We start from the raw sequence: 21874 nt of genomic DNA on the forward strand, positions 1-21874 counted from the left end.
AGTGGTGAAACAATGTAAAGAACTTTGGTCCTTCAGATCTGATGAGTTTCCAAGCCAGGTATTTTGGAGTGCTAGCATGCAGTGCTTTGTGTGTGCTGCATGGAGTTTCGAGGATCATTCATGCTTCTATTGAGACCAATTTACCATGGGTAGTGTAGGTGTGATGTGTTCATATTGTCTCATTCCTGAGAAGAGTCTGGCTGCTCCAAAAATATTGGTCTCAATATGTGTTTGCAGTCGTTACAAGCCACTGACTTATTGATCATCCAGGCATCAACCGGTGAATTATAAAAAAAACATACTTAACAGAACTTCCAGATTACTTTCCATTCAGAAAGACAAAGTAACTTTGGTGAAGGGGGCTCATACCTGGCAACGCAATAACACCAACAAGGCTTTAAAACCACAGTCCTACTTGGACCATGGGTTTCCATTTCACATCATGCACCTCCATTTAGGAATTCAGCCAACTCTGGAATGACAACCAACTTGGTTACAATCTGCCAGGGCTGCAGGATTCAGACTCTGTGCTGCAGAAAAGGAGACCCTAACACCCATTCGTCTGAATTTCCATAGGCAATGTTACCCGATCGTAGAAGGGACCTGCGCAATGCCTTTAATCAAGCGGATTTTTGATGATGCAGGCAAGCCCTTGTAGTGAACAAATGCCTAAACATCCAGTCTGCAAAAGTCTCTAGATATATTTGCGCCACCTCAGAGCAGCCCTTTGGAGGTGAGTCCCAGACATCCCCTTGCAGGTGAGTGTGGTCGCTCACTTAACCCACCTACAGTGAGATCCCTAATCCACCTTCAAAGTGCCAGCGGGTTGCCGCCTGCACTGTGAAAACACAGAGCGGCTGCAAACAAACATGAATGTGTTACCCCCGGGCAGCAAACTCATGGGTAAATGGTGCATTTCCCTTTATTACGCTGGGCACACCTTATAAAAGGTGCATTAAAAAGAAGGTTTGGACCTGGCAAAAGATTTATTTTGCCAGGTCAAAATGGCAATTTAGAACTGCACACAGGCTGCAATGGCAGAACTGAGACATGCTTAACCCCTTCGACGCTCATGACGAGCTGGGCTCGTCATGAGGTAGCCTCCTCGCACGCTCATGACGAGCCCAGCTCGTCATGTAACATGCACTTTACAGATTCCCAGCGTACGGGCGGAATTCCGCCCGCACGCATCAGGTTAAAAGGCCTACTCAAGTAGGTGGCTTAATAAGTGCTGCAGGGTTACTGGTAGCATTTAATTAACCGCTCCCGAGCACAGGTAGAGCCCTTTTGCTAGGGACTTATAAGCAAAGCAATTGGGGATAAGCCAATTCTACCATGTTTCAAGAAAATGGCACAATAACTTTAGCACTGCTTAGCAGTAGTAAAGTGTGCAGAGTCCTAAGGACTACAAAAACGAATTGAGCAAAAAGTAGGAGGGGTGAAGGCAAAAGGTTTAGGAATGACCCAGCAGAAACTCTATGGGGGAAATTGCGATGGCGGTCAGACGAGCACCCGATCGACATCATTGAGGTACTGGGACCAGCTGACAAGTAGTCGATGGTTCCATCTACCAGATAAGGAAGAGACCACTGGGTAACCAGTCAGAAACATGCCTTTTTCAATTGCTTCTTGTGTTGTGGCCCAGAAAAGGGCCATAGCAGAAGGGCCACAGCACAAGCTGCAATTGAAAACCTGCAATTAAAAAAGGGATGTTTTTAAACATACAGGCACCATGTAGGCATCAGTATCTGGCACTCTGCCTGCCTGTTAATGGTAGTGGGACCGCCATGAATAGGAAGTTGAAAAGGGATATCATACTCCCTACGGCGGTGGCTGGCCAGGCACCTCCCCAAATTTTAGGGATAAGAGTCTGACCGCTATCCTGGAGATGGTGGTCCTATCCCCCACCTCTGTGGTGCGACTGAATGCATTGTGATGCAGCAGTCGGACCGATGCCCTAGATGGCGGGTGGACCACCACCGACGGCTTTTCAGTGGCAGTCCGCCTGCCATTTTAATGATGGCCTATGATTTACACATTTTTTCACTAAGGGCAAACTTGGCCAAGTATGCTTTTTTTGTACATAAGACTTACTTTAACATCAAGCAGTCACTGAGGTAGCATATGTTAAAAAAGAAATACTGGCTGCTTTTCAAGTCACTATAAATAAGATAATGTACCCCTGCCAAGATACTCCGTACCATGTTGAGGAATGAGGTCAAAGGGCAGTATGCTTTTTTAAGTCCTGGAACTCTAAGGTCACCTGCAATATCCTTATAATGTGAGGCAGGGACCATTTATTCCTTATAATTCATGGTCACACCATCACCCTTCCCACAAACTGCCTAAATCCATGGTGTGGTACTTTTATCATATGAAAGCGATTTATGTAAACATAGAAGATGAAAGTAGAAAATGCTGGTTGCAATTGAACACACCAAAAAAGACAAATCATCTTAATAGAATTAATAAATGTATAGAACAAGTCAGCTAAAAAGTTGTATGTTTTCTATGATTATCTAAAGCCTGCAAAAAAATAAATTGTGCATTAATAATCTCTAGAAGATATGAGCAGAAACAGGATGGGGTTTGGGTTCACTGTTTAAACTGCAGCTTTAATTATGCTCCTTTTTTGCCTTTCCCTTTGGCTGCTGATCAGACAGTAGTCATTATAAAGATCGCGATTAACTGTAATTACTTACTACAGTCATGCAGCCCCCACTTTTCTGCTTTACAGGTGATAAAATTTTTTCGAGATGGGTATTTTATGAAGGGATTGCTGTCTTCCATGTATTATACACATAAAACCGGAGGAACATCCACTGAATACCTACTTCCATTGATTCTCAACCTGCACTAGTTATCAAAGTGGCTGTGCTTTGGCCACTTTTATGAAAACCCCTGCACTAATGACTCCACCAGCAGTTTGTGTAGATAATAGGGGCAGAAATACAACCAAATATTGCATCAATCACACTGATGCATGACAAGTTGCTGTCAGGTTTTCCACAGATCTGCTGGTACACCCGCGTAGTTGCCCATTTACATTCTCATGTTCCAAGCAAACAAACAAAAAAAAGCCTGGCACAAAATAAATTTTTCTTCAATACCAGATATGTGTTTTCTCCTGACTGAGGCATAGTTGAAAGGTAATGGGCAAGCATTTGTGTCAATAGTGCATGTATTTGAATTGCACTATGAATGCAGCAGTCATTAAAGTAGCAAAATAAACATTGTTTCCCAGTTACTCCACAGAGGTGGGCCTTGGGTACTCCACAGAGGTCGGTCATGGCTACTCTACAGAGGTCGACACTGGCTACTCCACAGAGGTGGGCCGTGGCTACTCCACAGAGCTGGGCTTTGGCTACTCCACAGAGGTGAGCAGTGGCTACTCCACAGAGGTGGACCGTGGCTACTCTACAGAGGTGGGCAGTAGCTACTCCACAAAGCTGAGCCTTGACTACTCCACAGAGGTGGGGTGTGGCTACTCCACAGAGGTGGACCGTGGCTACTTCACAGAGGTGGACCGTGGCTACTCCACAGAGGTGGGCTGTGGCTACTCCACAGAGGTGGGCCTTGGCTACTACACAGAAGTGGGCCATGGCTACTCCACAGAGGTGGTTTGCAGAGTCTATTTTCAGAGCTCTTGAACAGTAGAGACCAGGGCCGTCTTTATCTAGTGGTGCCCAGTGCCCCCATGAGCTCTTTCTTCACTAATTCTCTCTTTACCATTCTCCAACATTGCCCCTCATCTCTCCATAGTCCCTCTCTAATATACATTTCATTTATTGAAAGCACTACACATAGTTCACTCACACTCAGTTTTGTGATCTGCATGTTACATGTCCTTTGCAGCAGGCACAATAACCCCTCTGTACTACTATATGATGAGTCAAACCCCCCACTAAACAACATTCTGATCTCTCATCAGCAGTAACATTAATCATCAGACTTATCTTGACATTTTTATCGTTACCTGAAAATGCTGGGCGCACAAGGAAGTTCACTGCTTTTAAACCATTAAGTTATCTTTAAACTCAGCATTCCCCAACAAATTCAGCGGAAGGTGCAGCTGCACTGGTCGCACCGCCCTAAAACCGGGCCTGGTGGAGGCCGAAGTCAAAGAGGTCCATGTTCTTCTCCACAGCCGGTATAATATCTAGCTGTGTGATATCTGACTTTTTTTCCTCGGGAGATACCGGTGCCTAAGATCTTTAAAGCCCTTTCGTCACTTCCACCGAGCAGCAGTAGTAACGGAAGGTGCTTAGTGTTTAACGTGCAACATATTAGATACCATTAGCACTATTGCTATATATAAAAAACAGATATAAAAAGCACCAACTTGTTGTAAGCAGCTAAAAAAATGTGTTTGATATTAAATAAACCTGCTGATAAAAGTTGTGAGGCTGGTGTTGATGTTCCGAAAGCTACATAAACTATAGCAATGCCCAGCAATACTATCCCCCTCCCTGGGTCCCCACTTGTTCAGGGTGCCCTATTCTTAAATAAAATATCCTTCATCCCCAGTAACATTAGGTCCTAGTTGTTTTTGGAATTTGTTTCAGCCATGTTTTGGGGCCACTGTTATTCCAGCTATACATTGTTAAATAAATTTAATTAATAAGAATCAACAGTTAGTTAAACAGCTCTGTTAAAGGTATAGCATAATAAAAGTGATCTAACGTTAACTTACAAATAAACAAGTAGGTAATTTTAAAGCGTCCTGTATGGAGAACAATAAAATGTATATATTAGGTAGTATACCACTAAAATAAGAAAGATACATTTTTATTTTTATATACAGAGTCTATTTTGATTAAAATATTTTAAGGCATTACACAAACAGGTATATGTGAACAAATATTTACAAGTTTTTTTTCGATGTATAATATTTAAAGTGGTGGCATTTGGTAGTTTCCAACGGAAAATACACATTGAGAATTTCATATTGCATTAGGAACGTTTTCGATTTGAAAGTAATGTGTAGTAAATAAACTAATTATATTTTGTGTTAAAAACAAATTCATTATATAAAAATAGTGATATTAAAGGAACTGTTTAAGTGTTTCGTGTGTAATATAAGAAAGACAGTTGTGCAGTAATAATTGAAGGATTTGCTAATAAATATAATTCGTGACTAAAATAATGAAACAGAATTGCCTGTAGAATGTTAAATGTATATTTTTAGTAAAATGGTAAAAGAAATAATAATATATTTAACTTGATGACTGAAAAAACAATTAAAAGTAGTATTACTTACCAATATAAGCAGTAGCAGGGTGTTCTAAAAAAAGTTAAAGTTGAACAAATTCAGTCATGAGCTGAAGTGTTTGTTTGTTCCAAACGTGTGATGTTTAAGTAAGGTAGAAGGTCATAAAAAGAAACAATGGAAAGGGGCAGGGAGCCAATGAGAAAGGAGCACTTTGTTGTTTGCACTGATTGGATGAAAGACAATGTGCAATTAGTCTACTTAAGTGGTGTAATGTATGTAAATAAGAATATTTCATATATTCAAGCTGCAATGCCGTAACACAGATTCCCCCAGCCCGTGCAGTGTGGGGGATCCCCAGCTGCAAGTGACCCTTTTAGCGCAGGATGTTGGCCTAAGAGCTGCAGCTTAACTTAAATACGGAGCGGGGAACGTCCATATCCTTTGTAGGAACACCCTCTCAGGTTTTGTTAGTCACATATGAAGCTGTCGTTCTACAATAAAAAAACATTTTTTATTAAGTGTTTTTTCTTGTGAAAATTGAAACTATGTAGTTAAAAATAAAAAAAATAGGCAGGAACACGGTATACAACAAAAACAAGTATAGTTTATTATGTGCATAGTATACAAAGAGGGATTTTTAGAAAGTGCATTTCTATGATATTTTGAAGCATAAACGTATGTATTTTAATTGTATGGTTGGAGTGCAGATGTATTGTCTTTTTCCAGACTCCTTTGTGTTATGGATGCTGGCCGATGTGTACGTTACGTGAATTGATATGTTAGAACTAAGGAAAAGTGTGCATCCTAGCGCACAATAAGCTGTTAATATAAATAATGCATGCACCATGACTTTTGAGAACATTTGAAAGCTATCTATATTGTGTTATTAGTTTGGACAAAGTAGAAGTACAACTTGTTGAAAGCAAGTAAGAACAATGAGGCAGATTATCAAGAACGGCAAAAAAAGTATTGCTGCTTTAGCAGCAGGAAATTGCCGCTAAAGCGGCGATAATGGGCTTGATGTCCTTGTGAATTCCCATAGCAGCCCAGGTTCTGGTGTTAACCTGGGCTTCTATGGGAATTCACAAGGGCATATTATCAAGCCCATTATCGCCGCTTTAACTGCAGTTTCCTGCCGCTAAAGTGGTGATAAATTTATCGCCGTTCTTGATAATATGCTTCAGTGTATTTTATAATAAATGAACCTGCTGATAAGGTTTTGAGTCCAGTATTAATGTACCTATGGCTCCGTCAATTATAGCAATCCCTAGCAATACCACCACTCCTCCTTTGGTTTCTCACTAGTTCTAGCCCTCCATTCTCAACTCAAAAACTCTTTATCACCACTTCCGTCAGATTTGGGATATATTAGGGGTTGGTTTGAGTTATGTTTTGGGGCTGCTGTTAATTCAGCTACGAGGTTTGATGATTGCACAACAAAGATTGGAAAAGATAGAAGTACGGTGGCATTAACCCAAAAAGGGAAGGATATAAAAATGTATAACTGACGGAAAAAGAAGTATAAAAAGGATGGAGGGGCAAAACATTGTAGTTAACAGGTGCACTAGGAGCTGTAGAAAATAATAAGCAAACTATTGCTTATAATAAGATAGTGATTTGATGTTCTGCTGCCTGAGCCAGGAATCGAACTGTGAGCCTTGTGCTCCAGAGTTACTTGCTGCAGCCGCTGCGCTACTCTTTATGTAAATACTGGCGAGGGAGAAAATAAAAGTATAAATAAAGCTACACAAGTTCATGCTTTTTGAAAAGCTTATGCACCTTGTTATAAAAAGCAAAAATGTGTGCGCTTGACAAAAAAATCTATGCCAATGTTAACAGGACTAGTTCACCATCTTGTACAAAGATGAACTTTTTTCAGCTTTAACACCCACCATAAAAACACTTTGCTTCCTTTTATTATAGCATTCATCTGTACCTGTTGCATACGTAGATCACTAATTAGTTATCAACCATAGAATATACCATGTCTTTTTCAAAGGATCACAATTACAACTAATAAACTTACTAACAGTGCTGCCAAACGTACACCTCCAGTCTTTTCTTCACACCCTCTTTCCCAAAAGCTGTATTCCCCAAGATTCCAGCCATCCAGGTGTTTTCAGGAACAGCTGTCCCCTTCCGCTGTTCACACAGTGCAAGGAAATCACCAAATTAAAAGTATGATGCTGCCCCAGCAAGTACAAGAATAACAAAGCAGCCTACAAAAAAAAGCTAAACAAAAAAGACATACTCGTAGGCAGCCGTACAAAAAAACACGGACGCCAAACCAAGCAGCAACTCCAAAACTATGGATGTGTCACTGCCTAGAAGGCAAACAATCAACAAGAATGGAAACCATTTCAATTCGATCAATACACATGCTTCACTCAAACAAAAAAACAAAACAAGCCACCGTAAATAAGAAATCCCGAAAAAAAATACAGAGAAAAAAACATAGAAGTGATAAAAGTAAAGGGGCCAATAGCCATAGGTGGTCCCAACAGACAAAAAGGAGGGACTTGTAACACAATTACCCACGACCAAATCCAAGAATTTGAAAGGCACACTCAATAAAAAATAGAAAAACCAAGGCGGGACACACATAATATAGAATATACTGCATGTCTCAACGAGACAGCATATGCGCTGCCTAGACAAGACCTAAAAACATATTATGTGAAGGAAGTTTGCATTCAAATTCCTGACCTGCCCCTGGCTGATACTGGCTGATACTGCTGTACAAGGAGGAGTACAGAGCTTTAACGACTGCTGTGCCAGCACATCTTCTGCCTTTAGAATCTGAAAAAACCAAGCCCGACAACAAAACAAAACTTTCTAAATCACAGTGACAATGTAATGCTAGACAATTAAAGCCCACAAAAACGCACACACATGTAATACAACTGTAACAACACTGCAAAAGTCCAAATAACAAATATACCAAACATTAGGAAAAAAAGGACAACGCAAAACGTCCTATCTGTGAATGTATGTTAATGCTCCTCACTTGCACTGTCAGCCTGCATGTATGCTTGTAAATTTTACACCCTAACAAAAGTTATGAGAAAGCAAGAGTCGCCTCAGCCTTTACAAGCTTCCTGACATTGAAGCGCGGTCTTAGACCCGGTGTATCTAATTGGACGCCTCTGAGAGCCTGGACCCATCACTAAATAAGAGTCAACCCTGCACATCTGCTCTTCAGGTGTATCCAAGTTCAGATTTTGTGGCTTCAAAGAGATGGACTTGGATGACAAACATTTTAATTCTTGTGATCGGGCATTATGAAGGATGATTGATTGAGCAGCATAAAAAACCAAAGATAAAAAAACATAGTTCCGTTTTGAATTTTACAGTTATAAAAAGATTTTTAAAATATATGGAAAGTGGTAGCAGGCAGGTTTTAAAGTAGAGTGAGAAAACAAACTAATTTAATTTAATTTAATTTAATTGCGGGTTTATATAGCGCTAGGAATCGACTCCCGGAGGAGTATCTCCACGCTTCAACCGCTGGGGAACCCGTCCTGGCTCACCCTGAGAGATGGTCCCTGATGGGTATCTCTAAGGTGCGACCAAGCATCCCCGGCGGTCTGGGGGGGCCGTTGTGAAGATGAGGCAAGCTGATGCCCAGAGTTGCCGAGTGTGGTTTCTGACTAGAGTAGGCACCGAGGCGAGAATTATCGAGTCCGCTGACCCTGGTCCTAATACACAATCATTTACCATTGAGCGTGATCATGCCTAAAACCTCTGACACATTGTCTTTTTTTTTATTCATATCCATTAAACATTGGCACTGTTGTATTCATAGTTTAAGAATATTGCATCAAAATGCACAATTGAACTACATTTTTGTAAAAATGCCTTGAGGTACTATCTCATCCAGCACCTACACTCTCCCCTCTTAAGTTTTTTTTTTTTTGTTGCACTCGCACGGTTAGTGACAGGAGGCATTTTAGAATCTATTTAGTGAGCTGAATATACATAACAGAGAAATATACATGATCCTTCGAATTATTTAAATAGATGCTCTGGGACTGCATGGTGAAACTCCATGAGAAGGCGCACATTTCATGACATCAATTGTCAGATCTAGCAGAAATTTCAAAAAGCTCAGAAATTCCATGAAAATGGTACTTGGATTGTAAGAAGGTGGATTATTAGTTGGAGTGGATGTGACCACGAAGTAATAATGTCCCAATTCTGGCAGCAGAGCACACTTTGTTGATTATCATGGATGTGCCATGGATGAAGTGCCCTGTCCATTGTAGAAATGTAGCAGGGCACAGAGGCAAATATGCAGCCCTCAGTGCACCTCAAAATCAAGGGAAAAGAAAGGGGCATATTCACAAAAAACGCAGTGCTGTGGCATTTTAAACACTAGGAAGGGCTATATTCACAAGACCCGTGTCAAGCGCCAGCGCAGGCAACCTGCGACCTTGTTGCAAAGGTGTTTGCACTGTGGGGTGACTGTTTATGTGCAGAAAGGGACACCTTCCTGCACACAAACAATCAATAATGGCCATTTGCTCTTTCTATGTGTGCCGCAGAATGCAGCTCACATAGAAAGAGTTAAAAACAAAGAGAAATTAATAATTTCTCCTCCCATTACCATTCTAGTTTTTGGTGCTGCCTCAGTCTTGTAAATCTGGAGCAGCTTCAAAAAGCAACGGGTGTGTGTTGCGGTGGAACACCCACTGCAAAACCCAATGCCTTACACTTTGCTGCAGAGGACTGTGGCAGAAAAGGGGCATATTTAAAGGTGGGTTAAGTCCACAATAAGTGGCTTAACTCCGCCTTCTAAATATGGGAATAGGTACTAGACCACGGGAACATCAAAAAAGTGACACTTCGTGGCGATAGGAGCTTGTACATAGGCTCCAACATGACCCCAGAGGATTTTGATGGGGTGAGTTCATCCGGCATATCAGTCGGTCTTTAGTAACAGAAATGAATATCTGGTTTGAGCAAACAATAGGTCAAGCTGGTCCCATCCTTCACATTGTAGTCTAGAGCACATACAGTTTACCTAGTTATTTTTTAGTGCAAAAACACAATCTCTGTGGTTTATCGATAGCCCTGCTGCAAAACCTGTATGTGGTATGTGGCCAAGTCTGCAGTGAAACAATTTGTTGCACCCCTTCTAATACAAGTTGCAAAGATGCAACCTGGAATCTAAATCGATAAAGAGATATAGGACCACTTCATTGCAAAAAAAAAAAAATGCTTTATTTTATAGTCCTAAGAAACTACAGGTGCAGTTCAACAACCCTGAACCAGGGACAGACAATCGATATACCCAACAAGATGTTCAGGTAGAGAAGTCACAGAAATTTTGCAACGTATTGTATAAAGTTACAGAAGTCAAAGAAAAGAAAAAGGGGGGGAACTTGGAAACAAAATCCAGATTAGGTACTATGCATCCGTGGATAGTGGTCAAATCAATAATCGATATCCAGAGTCCACTTGATTCTGCGCCCAATAAATCGGCTTTATTTGCGTCTTCAGCGGGACAGTATTCCTCCGTCCACGCTTCGTGAATTAAATTCATTCACGAAGCATGGACGGAGGAATACTGACCACTATCCACGGATGCGTAGTACCTAATCTGGATTTGTTTTCCAAGTTGGAACTGAATTATCAACTATTGATCATCGGTTGGTCCGCTAATTTTAATTATAAGCTATGTAACGCTCAAGCAAATTCAAGTCCTGATGATGACCGTACATTATTACAGCGGTCGAAACGCCGTCAATGCTTTTTGTGGCCATAATTTGTTTGAAGGGCACATTATTTTTGTTTGTGCTGTTTCTGTTATATCTAATGTTTTTCTGTTAAGCCACTGGTTTGGTTTATGATATGTTTGTTTTTTGTATGCCAACCTTTTGTCTTGAGCGTAATTGTTCTTTTAAATATTTTTCTTAATATGTAATAAATTATAACATTCTCCTGAAATTTGTATAAATTTATTCTGAATATATGATTGTATAGGCTTCTCTTCTTTTTCTCCCCCCCCCCTTTTTCTTTTCTTTGACTTCTGAAACTTTATACAATAAGTTGCAAAATTTCTGTTATTTTATAGTCCTGGCATTTAACCAGATGGAAACAATGGAATTACAGAATATATAGTTAAGATGGGGGTACTACAAGAGGTCATCAGGCTCATGAGCGCCTCGCCTGCTCACAGAATTCACAATGTTCCTGAAAAGGAATAATTCAAAAGCATATTTCAGCTTTAATTGCATAGGGTGGAAGGAGACGGCTGGTCACCAAATTTCTGCACGGGATGGGTCACACACCACTCAGCCAGGTTGAATTCCCGAAGCCGGAGGCCCGACCCAGTTATTATGCATACCGCCAAGCAATGGGACTGTAGCGACGCGTTGTTGTTTTAATTTCAGTTTCACTTACTTTCCCAGCCTGGCAGCCAGCCAGCCAGCAGGTTGGGTCCCAGGGCCGTCAATCTTAGTCCTACTACCAATGCCGTGTCGTGACGGCCCTGGGACAGTCAGCTCGGGCCCCACCTACGCTCCCTGCACAGGGCCACCATGAGCCTAGAGCCGGCCCTGGTAGAGTCCTAATGCCTACAAAAATGAATGCAGCAAAAAGTGAAAGGTGTGAAGACAAACTCTTCAGATATGACCCTGCAGACAGGGATAAGCCCAACAGAAAGTTGGGATGATGTCTGTCTGTGTGAAGATAGTGTTCGTGCAAGTCCCTGCCCCTGACTGATGCTGCAGTCGAAGGAGTACAGAGCATCAGCGACAGCAGTCTCAGCACATCTTCTGCCTTTCGAATCTGAAACAAACCCAGCCCGACAATATAACAAACCCTTCTAAATCACAGTGAGAATGTAATGCTAAAGAATTAAAAGCCACAAAAACGTACACATATGTAATACAAGTGTAACAACATTGCAAAAGTCTAAAAAACGAATACACCTAACATGAAGAAATAAAAGGACGAAGGGAAACGTTGTGTCTGTGTATGAATGTCGAAGCTCTACACTTGCCCTGGGAGCCTGCCGGTGTGCCTTTATATTGTACACCCAAACAAAAGACACGAGAAAACAAGAGTCGCCTCAGCCTTTACCAAGCTTGCAGACACGGAAGTGCTGTCTCAGACTCGGCGGATATGATTGGCCGCCTCTGAGAGCCTGGTGGACCAATCGCTGAAGGAGTCAGCACTGCTCATCTGCTCTTCAGGTGTCTGTATCCAAGTTCAGATTTTGCGGCCTCAAATAGGTGGCCTTGGATGAAAAAACATTTTAATTCTGGTGATCGGGTACAAGGGAGGATGACCGAATGAGCAGCATAACAACCAAAGTAAAAAAAAAAAAAAATAGTTCCTTTTGAAATTTTACAGATATAAATAGATTTTTGTTAAAAATTGAAAAGTGCTAGCAGGCAGGTTTTGAAGTAGGGAGAGAAAACAAACTAATACTCATCTGTTTGCCCTTGAGCGTAATCTCGGAAACCTCTCTAATGTATTGTTTTTTATAAAAAAAAATCATATCTAATAAACATTGGCACTGTTTATCTATATATTTAAGAATATTGCATCACAATGCACGATTGAATAACATTTCTGTAAAAATGCCTTGACCTATCACCGCATCCACCACCTTCTCTTCCACAAATACACACTCCCATCTTAAGTTTTTCTTGTTTGTTGCACTCCCTCAGGATTTTTTAGAAGCTAAATAGTGAGCTGACTATATGTTACAGATAAATATAAATAATCCTTCAAATGCTTCACATAGATTCTCTGAGTCCGCATGATGAAACTGTATGATAAGGCGCACATTTCATTAAATCAATTGTCAGATCTGGCAGAGATATAAAAAAACTCAGCTATTGCAAGAAAATGGTAGGTCGATTGTAAGAATGTAGACTACTATTTGGAGTGGTTGTGACCACCGAGTAATAATATCATAATTCTGGCAGCAGAGCACACTTTGTTGATTATTGTGGATGTGCCATGGATTAAGTGCCCTGTCCATAGTAGAAATGTACCAGGGCACAGAGACGAATTTGCTGGACACAGCTCTCCATGCACCTCAAACTCAAGGGAAAACAAAGGGGCATATTTACCAAAAAAATGTTGGTGCTAAATTTTCCAACACCGTGCTCTGACAAGGAGGTACCATACTCACAACAATATGGCACACCCCTGTATGTCCACTAGCACTGGTGCAAAAAAAGCTGCCTCGCACCAGCAGAGGCAACCTACTGCCATGTTGCAAGGGTGCATGCACTGAAGGGGTGATTGTTTATGTGCGCTAAGGGACACCTTCCTGCACATAAAGAATCAATAATGGCGTTTTGCTCTTCCTATGTGCGCTGCAGAATGCAGCGCATATAGAATGAGCAAAAAATTAGGAGAAATTAAAAATTTCTCCTCGTATTGCCATTCTAAGACCAGGTTTCACTGGCTCAGCCTTGTAAATCTAGGGTAACATCAAAAAAGCAATGGCGGGTGAGGTGGAACACCCACTGCAACACCCATTGCACGCCCCTTTGCCGCAGAGGACTGGGACGGAGAGGGAAATGTTTACAAGGAGGTGTAAGCCACATTAAGTCGCTTATACCACTTTGTAAATATGGTAAATGTTGTTAGACCACTGGAATGTCAAAATAAAGTGACGCTCAGATGACAATAGGGCTTGTACACATTGTAGTCTAGAGCTCATACAGCTTTCCTAATACCGTTTTAGCGCAAAATGAAAATGCGTGTGGTGCATTGATTAAACTGTATGTGCTATGGGCCAGGCAAAGTTTGCAGTGAAACCACTTGTTGCACCCCTTCCTATACAAGTTGCCAAGATGCAACCTAGAATCTAAATCGGTAAAGACATATATTAAAACAACTATGCAAACACTCGCTTTATTTTGTAGTCCTGGAATTTAACCAGATGCAAACAACTGAAGTACTAATTTATATTTAAGATGGTTCTACTGACCTTGGAGCAGAGGTCTTCCTGTGCATGAGCACCTCGCCTGCTCACAGAATTCACAATGTTCCTGAAAACTAATACTTCAAAAGCACATTTCAGCTTCAGTTACATAGGGCGGAAGGAGACAGCTGGCCGAGGGGAAAGGTGGCCGAGGGGAAAAGGGCTGCAGTCAGCTCCAGAAGCAGACAAGGAACAGCCCAGCTGCTCCACTGATGGAGTCAGGCAACAGAAAGAAGGAAAGCACTGAGACAGCACCTTAGCATAAGTGCCAGCCAAGCAGCATCTCTGAGTCCCCCTTCCCACCTGCACTTGCACCTCACAGCAAGGGGTATTTAACTGCTCTGTGATTCCAAAAGTTTAACAGGCAGGTGCGGGAGAAAGCAATTAACACATAACCCTTAATTTAAAGTTGTGATCATTGTTCCCCGAAGACATACCTTTTTTCGGTTTAATGACCTGTCTGTCTCACAGCTTGACCTGGAAACTTTTTTGCATATTTAAATAAAAGTTATTTGTTCATAAAAAGATTAATTGGAAAAAGTTGTGTTTATCCAAGCAAAGTTTGCAAATATTCTCGATTTTATTTTCATTGCATAGCAAGATCATTTAGTTCAAATTCTTCGTATTTTGAATAATTCTCCTTAAGTTTACCCTTAGCACAGACTTTTCCACGACAGTGACAACTGAATGCCCAACTTTTCTCTGAAATGTTTGATTATACCTAAGCTAAAAACATTGCACAGCAGGAGAAACAGCATGAAACGTTACAGCCAAAGAGCGATTTCTGCTCCAACAACACATTCTCAATTTTTTCCCATGCACATTCCAATAAGTAGAACATGAATACTTGTATGAGGAGAAAAACCCAGAGTGAGAGACACATTTGTGGGAAGAACTTGTAGCGTCCTCCGGCGCAGGGTAGACGTGCAGTCTACCCGTGCCGGAAAGGCTATGCTAGCGCTGGAGATTGTCGTCACGTGCCAGCTATAAATAAAGGAGGCATGGCCCGGCAAAGTTATTCGGGACTACATGAAGGTGTCTGGAGTAATTATTTCTGTCGCAGCACGATGGCCACATGCGCGAGCGGCCCCACCCCCACTACACTGGCCACAAGGGGCAGAAACGACCCGATGTTGTGCTGAGTAATCACCATAATTGGCTGGTGATTGGGGCCATCAGTGTGCCTTTGATCAGGGCCCTATGCCCACGGAGTGTGTCCTGGCCTTTTGCTGGCCTGCTGGGTGCCCCAGGAGAGTCTGCTGTGTCCAGGGCAGCCCCTGACCACCCAGAATGTGCCTTGAATGAGAGGAAGGCTCTTTCTTCACACCCGGAGGAGCCCACACCAGAGTGTGCCCCAGCACCCTGCTAACAAAAAAAAAAGAAGGAAAGGAGAAGAGAAAGACACCACGGTGAGACCAAGGACAGACAGGCCACGGGTGAAGACCCTGACAGAGTCATCATCACCCTTGGCCAGGCAGCTGCTAGTACTCCCAGGAGGTAAGCAGTGCACGTGCCGCGAGGTGTGACTGCATCTGCGCCAAGATGGCGTTGATCCCCGCCATTGAACCTTTCGTGATGGATGGAGCACCTTCATCCCTTGCTCCGCGATGGAGAGACTGGACCGATCGCCTCCAGATCTACTTTGAAGGGGCATGCATAGCCCGAGAAAGACGCAGAGCCCGACTCCTCCACCTCGGCAGTAAAGACATCCACCGCATCTACAAGACCCTAGTAGAAGCCACACCCAAAACATATTTCACTCTGCTCAACGCCCTGAACGTGCACTACTGCGAAAGGTTCATTTTTCGCCAGGCCAAACAAGACACAGAGGAATCATTAGACGCGTTCCACAGACGGTTAAAGGAGCTGGCCAGCACGTGCGGATTCGCAACAAACAGGAAGAAATTCGAGGTCAGGTAATTCATGGGTGCTACTCATCCAAACTCAGAGTAAACATTCTTCAGGAAGATGGCAAGCCTCTAGCGGATATACTCACCCTGGGCGGATTAAAGGAACTGTCACAAGCCAGAGCATCTCACATGGAAGCGGCCCTCCACCGACCCATCAAGACGGAACAAGTCAATATGGCGGAGAAGGCGAATGTGGTGAGGCCGAAGGTGCATCAAAATGCAGGGAGAAGACAGCAGGACAAGAAGAGGGAATGCGGATACTGTGGAGGCACACCCCATCGCATGCAATACTGCCCAGCAAGAGGGAAGAAGTGCAGTGCGTGCGGGTGGATGAATCATTTCGCGGCAGTATGCCGGTCGGCAAAATCAATGAAAGAAGCAGCACAGACTGTTGCTGAAGAACGAGACAGTGAAGATATGGATGACAACGCGGGAGACTACCAGGTCCACTATGTGTTCCACTATGTGACCGCCCTGACCTGATCAGACACGGTCACTACACCCGCTCTTGGCCATCCTTGTAGCGCTTCCACACTCTGTGCCTGACTGTGCCCCCGATCTCGCCTGTGGTATCGTATTTGCTGCTGATCGTATTTGCTGCTAAAATTAATTTGTGTGCCAGCCTGTGCATCGCGTATTTGCTGCTGACTGCATTTGCTGCTAAAGTTAATTTGTGCGCCAGCCTGTGCATCGCGTATTTGCTGCTGATCGTATTTGCTGCTAAAGTTAATCTGTGTGCCAGACTGTGCTTCACGTTTCTGCTGCTGATCGTATTTGCTGCCTGAATTATTTTCTGTGCCCCGATCTCGCCCTGCATCACCTTGTTGGTGTTTGGTGCCATTTTGTTGTCCCAGCCCGTCTCTCCTCCCCGCTCCCAGCCGTTGCTCCCCCGCGGCCCCACCCCCGCTCCCTACAGCACCTACAATCGATCCCCTCCTCACTCACCACCCCGCTCCCGCCTCCCAGCTACTCCTCCCTCCCACTGGAACATAAGGGGAGACCGGAACGGTGAAGAGCTGTGACTGCCCTGACCTGGTCAGACATGGTCGCTCCACCCGCTCCTGGCCATCCTTGTAGCGCTTCCACACTCTGTGCCTGACTGTGCCCCCGATCTCGCCTGTGGTATCGTATTTGCTGCTGATCGTATTTGCTGCTAAAATTAATTTGTGTGCCAGCCTGTGCATCGCGTATTTGCTGCTGACCGCATTTGCTTCTAAAATTAATTTGTGTGCCAGCCTGTGCATCGCGTATTTGCTGCTGATCGTATTTGCTGCTAAAATTAATCTGTGTGCCAGACTGTGCTTCACGTTTCTGCTGCTGATCGTATTTGCTGCCTGAATTAGTTTCTGTGCCCCGATCTCGCCCTGCATCACCTTGTTGTTGTTTGGTGCCATTTTGTTGTCCCAGCCCGACTCTCCTCCCCGCTCCCAGCCGCTGCTTCCCCGCGGCCCCACCCCCGCTCCCTACAGCACATACAATCGATCCCCTCCCCACTCGCCACCCCGCTCCCGCCTCCCAGCTACTCCTCCCTCGCTCCGCCCCCTTCCACTCTCTACTTATGACAGATGCACTTGCGCGCAGCGTGCGCGCCCTATGCGCGCCGAAGGCGCGCCAAAGCTAAGCCCATCTACGCCCATCCGTGCCTGGCCCGCGCCCAGAGCCAGACCCCCTGGCCCCCGCAAAAACCACTCCACCCGCCTTACGTACGACGCCGCAACCCTCACTGCATTCAACACCGGCCGACTCCCAGACTGTCACCAAGCCGCCCCAGGACGCGCCCATGGACCCTTCACCTGCCAATCCTGCAAGTTCAGCTGCATCAGATCCCATACTACAACCAATAACGCCAAACAGAGCGCAAACAACAACCTCCTGAAGTGCATCCTGCTCAACACACGCTCGATCCACAGACAAGCCATTTAACTATGGAACCTACTTGACACCACGACTCCGGACGTCGCCTTTCTCACGGAAACCTGGATGAACGCCTCATCAGTGCCCGACATTGCCATAGTCATCCCGGACGGTTACAAGATCATCCGAAGGGACCGCATAAACCAAACAGGAGGAGGCATCGCCATCGTCCACAAGAACTCCATCCGCATCACGACCAGCTCTGATGACACCCTCACAGCCGCCAAACATCTCCACTTCCAGATTCACACCGACCCCAAGACTACACTTAGAGGCACCCTCGTCTACAGACCCCCAGGACCCCGCACACAATTCAGCGAAGACATCACTGATTTTATCAGCCCACACGCCCTCTCCTCCGAGGACTACATTCTCCTAGGGGACCTCAACTTCCACATGGAAAAGAACAACAATAGCAACACCACCACCCTTCTGGACAACCTCGCCAATCTCGGACTCAAACAACTGGTAAACACCTCCACCCATTAAGCCGGACACACGCTCGACGCAATCTTCTCCTCCAGCAAGCACATCTCTTTCAATCACGCCACAGGACTCCACTGGACGGACCACAGCTGCGTCCACTTCAACTTCAGAAAAACCACGACACACCACCACCCACAACAAGTCCTCCGCAAAAACTGGAACAAAATTACCACCGATCAGCTCACTACAGCGCTAAACCAAATCCCTCCCACCAGATCATCGGACCCAAACCATGCAGCCATCAATCTTGCACAATGGATCACCCGCTGCGCTGACGAATTAGCATCCGTGAAAAAACACCACAACAAGCCAGGAAACAAAAATGTCACCTGGTTCAATGACAACCTCAAAAACTCCAAATAAACTGCCGCACCCTCGAGAAAGCCTGGCAAAAAAAAACAACCACAAACAACATGACCGCCCTCAAGGACGCCACCTGCAAACACCACCAGCTGATCTGATCCACCAAGAAATCAGCATTCAAGGAGCGACTCGACAACAACGCCCACAACAGCAAGGAACTCTTCAGCATCGTCAAAGAGCTTACCAACCCCAGCGCCGGCACCAACGACATCACCCCCTCTCAAGAACTCTGCGACTCTCTAGCCTCGTTCTTCCACAGCAAGATCGCTGACATACATAACAGCTTCGGCGAACAATCCACTCCCCTCACCACCGAACTGAATCCCCCCACCACCACCCTTTGCGCCTGGTCCCCAATCAGCACCGAAGACACCATCCGCTTGATGAATTCCATCCACTCCGGAGCACCAACCGATCCATGCCCCCACCACATCTTCAACAAGGCCGTCTCCGTCATCGCACCCCAACTCCGGGACATCATTAACTGCTCCTTCAACACTGCTACCTTCCCGGAAAGCTGGAAACATGCCGAACTCAGTGCCCTCCTGAAGAAACCTACAGCAGACCCCACCAAACTTAAGAACTACCGCCCAATCTCGCTCCTCCCATTCCCTGCCAAAGTCATAGAGAAGACTGTCAACAACCAGCTAGCCGCCTTCCTCGAGTCTAACGGCTCCCTCGACCCCACACAATCCGGCTTCTGAGCAAAACACAGCACCGAGACCGCCCTCATTGCAGCCACAGACGACATTCGAACACTACTCGACAACGGGGAAACAGCTGCCCTCATCCTCCTGGACCTCTCAGCAGCGTTTGACACGGTCTGCCATAGCACCCTCATACAACGCCTCAGCAACGTCGGGATACAAGAAAAAGCATTGGACTGGATCATCTCGTTCCTCGCCGGAAGAACTCAAAGAGTCCGCCTCCCCCCCTTCAGGTCAGAGGCCTCCCAAGTCATCTGTGGAGTACCACAAGGATCATCCCTCAGCCCCACCCTCTTCAACGTCTACATGAGCCCCCTCGCATCCATCACACGCCAGCACAACCTTAACATTTTCTCCTACGCCGACGACACACAGCTGATCCTCTGCCTCACCAAAGACCCAAACACCGCCAAAACCAACCTACACGAAGGCATGAAAGACGTAGCCGAGTGGATGAAGAACAGCCGCCTAAAATTGAATTCAGACAAGACGGAAGTCCTCATCATTGGATCATCCCCCTCCGCATGGAACGACTCATGGTGGCCCCCGGCCCTAGGCAGCGCGCCTAAACCTACGGACCATGCTCGCAACCTAGGATTCATACTAGACTCCTCCCTCTCAATGACCAGACAAGTCAACGCCGTCTCGTCATCTTGCTTTAACATCTTACGCATGCTCCGAAAAATCTTCCGATGGATCCCCACCGAAACAAGAAAGACGGTCACCCAAGCACTTGTCACAAGCCGACTGGACTACGGAAACACCCTCTACGCCGGAACCACAGCCAAATTACAGAAAAAACTCCAACGCTTTCAGAACGCCTCCGCCCGACTCATCCTAGACATACCACGCCACAACCACATTTCCGGTCACTTGAGAGACCTTCACTGGCTCCCCGTCAACAAGAGAATCAAGTTCCGTCTCCTCACCCACGCACACAAGGCCCTCTACGACCTGGGACCCAGTTACCTCAACACGCGCCTAACCTTCTACACCCCCACCCGCCATCTACGATCGTCCAATCAAGCCCTCGCCGCGATCCCACGCATCCGAAGAGCCACCATGGGAGGAAGATCATTCTCCTACTTAGCAGCCAAAACCTGGAATTCTCTTCCCACCCACCTCCGCCTTACACAGAACCACCTCTCCTTCAGAAAACAACTCAAAACATGGCTGTTTGATAAATAGCGAACCCCTTACCTCAAGCGCCTTGAGACCCTCTGGGTGAGTAGTGCGCTATACAAATTCTGACTTGACTTGACTTGACTTGTGTTCGCAGTTGATCAGCCACAACGGAATGGACGACGACTTCCAAAGTGCAGAATCAAAGTCCACCACCAGGAAGTGAGAGCCACTATTGACACTGGGGCCTCAAATGAACTGATGGCTGCCACTGTGTACAACCAACTAAGTACACGCCCACCCCTATGCGAGGCAAGGATCAAAGTATTTGCGTATGGCCAGAACACACCCATCCCACTCCTGGGATGTTTCAAGACGGAACTGCAACACCAAGACCTCAAGATCCCCACAACATTGTACGTGACGAAAGAAGGCAGCGGTATGCTAATAAGTGGGCAATCAGGTGAAGAACTGAGGCTAATATCATTCGCCATGGCAGTACAGGAGGAGAAACTAGAGGCTATTGTGGAAGAGTTTGAAGACGTCTTCAAAGGTATTGGATGCCTGAAAGGGAAGGAAGTCTCTCTCCATATTGACCCGTCAGTCCAACCGGTGGCGCTGAGGCACAGGCGCATTGCGTTCCACCTATGAAAGAAGGTTGAGGAAGAACTGGAGGCGCAGGAGAAGCACGGGATTATCAAAAAGGTCAGCGGGCCCACCCCATGGGTATCCCCGAACATAGTGGCACAGAAACCGAAACAACCGGGACAAGTCCGCGTCTGTGTGGACATGCGCGTCTCACAAACGCCAAGGTGAAGAGGGAATGTAATCTAACCCCGACCAATGATGACATACTGGTAGAACTGAACAGTGCAAGGTGGTTCTTGAAGATGGATCTCCGATCCAGTTATCACCAACTAGCACTACACCCGGACTCCCGATACATCACCACCTTCTCTACTCATGTCGGGCTGAGGACATACCGACGCCTCAATTTCGGAGTCTCGAGTGCCGTGGAGGTGTTTCAAAACACCATCCGTGAAGTCCTCAGCGGACTCCCCAGGGTTCTAAATGTAAGTGACAACCTACTCATCTACGCGTCAGCCATAGAAAATCAACATAGGAGACTTCAGGGGGTTCTCCAGAGGATCAAAGAATCTGGACTATTGCTCCACAGAGAGAAGTACAAATTCTTGAAGAACAAGATCAG

This window comes from Lissotriton helveticus, chromosome 7, assembly GCF_964261635.1.
Source record: "Lissotriton helveticus chromosome 7, aLisHel1.1, whole genome shotgun sequence".
Lineage (NCBI taxonomy): Eukaryota > Metazoa > Chordata > Amphibia > Caudata > Salamandridae > Lissotriton > Lissotriton helveticus.